The sequence below is a fragment of the Pteropus vampyrus genome, unplaced genomic scaffold, assembly GCF_000151845.1.
Source record: "Pteropus vampyrus isolate Shadow unplaced genomic scaffold, Pvam_2.0 Scaffold470, whole genome shotgun sequence".
In the NCBI taxonomy this organism is placed as follows: Eukaryota; Metazoa; Chordata; class Mammalia; order Chiroptera; family Pteropodidae; genus Pteropus; species Pteropus vampyrus.
Window position 1 is genome coordinate 1,418,135 of NW_011889251.1, and position 1,288 is coordinate 1,419,422.

Consider the following 1,288-nt stretch of genomic DNA (forward strand, 5'->3'; position numbering starts at 1 on the left):
CTTTTTGAGGGTTTCAATCTCTTTGCTAAAGAATTCATTCTGCTCATCTAGTTGTTTTTTCAATTCCTGAAAATGTTGACATGATTCATTTTGGATCTCGCTGAGTTTTTTCAGAAGTACCATCTTGAATTCTCTATCATTTAAGTCGTATATTTCTATGTCCGTAAGCTTATTTTCTGGAGATTTTTCACTTTCTTTCTGAGCTGCCTTGTCACCTTGGTTGTTCATAGTGTTTAATGGACTATTTCTCTGCCTGGGCATTAATGAAATTGTGTTCCGCTTTTTTTTTTTTTTCCCCCAGAAAGAATATTTATTATGTAATGGTTTGTAGCCTATTGCAAATAAAGTGTTTTCCTTTTGGTTTCTAATAGGTGGCGTCTAAGCCTCTTGGGTCTCTGCTTTATATAAAGTGTTAATAATGTCTTTTATTTCCCTTATAGATGTTTAATCATGCTTTCTACCCTCAGTCTCAGTTCCTGTCAGTGTTAGTGACAGTTTCGGTAGCGTTTGCTCAGATTCCTCTTGGATCCCTGGCGTTCAGTCTCTGAGAATATGGGGGAAGGGGCCTTGTGTTGGGGGATGGGGGCTGTGGCTCAGCCTCGGTTTTGCAACTGTGGCCGGTAAAATTCAACTATTGTTTCTCTGCCATCCTGCTTCTCTGCTTTCTGCCCTGATAACTAGGCCCTGCCTATGGCCACGTGGAGCTCACAGTACTCCCAGGCGGGGCTATTCAGGGAAGTCATGCACCTTCTCCCCTCCCCTTCCTCCTTCAGAGAGCTCCTGAGGCTGTGAGAGGCAGCTTCTTTATTTCTCCCAGCCCACCGCCCGACACCTGGGGTTCTGACCTGTGGTAGTTCTTATGTGCAGATCCCATGCTCAGATGTGCTCGTGTGCAGTTTGGGTGTTTTTTGTTGAATTTTAGATCTTCAGCTATTGTTGTTTCAAGGAGAGAGATCTGGGAACGTCACTCAGGCCACCATGTTTAATCCAGTCTCCGATAACATTAATTTTTTTCTGCCTTCAGAGTCAGACTGGAACTCACATCATCAGCAGCTCTCCTGGTTCTCAGGTCTTCAGGCCGCAGATCTTAAAACTTCTCAACTTCCATAATCACACAAGCCAATTTTCATTTATTGTGTTGATTTAAAATTCATTGATCTTTTTCTTCTGTTAAATTTTAGATTAAGATTATCTAGTTGCCTTAAAAAAATCAACTGGAATTTTTATGTCAATGATTTTTAATTTATGGATTAATTTCGTGAGATCTTCCTTCCTTCCTTCCTTCCTT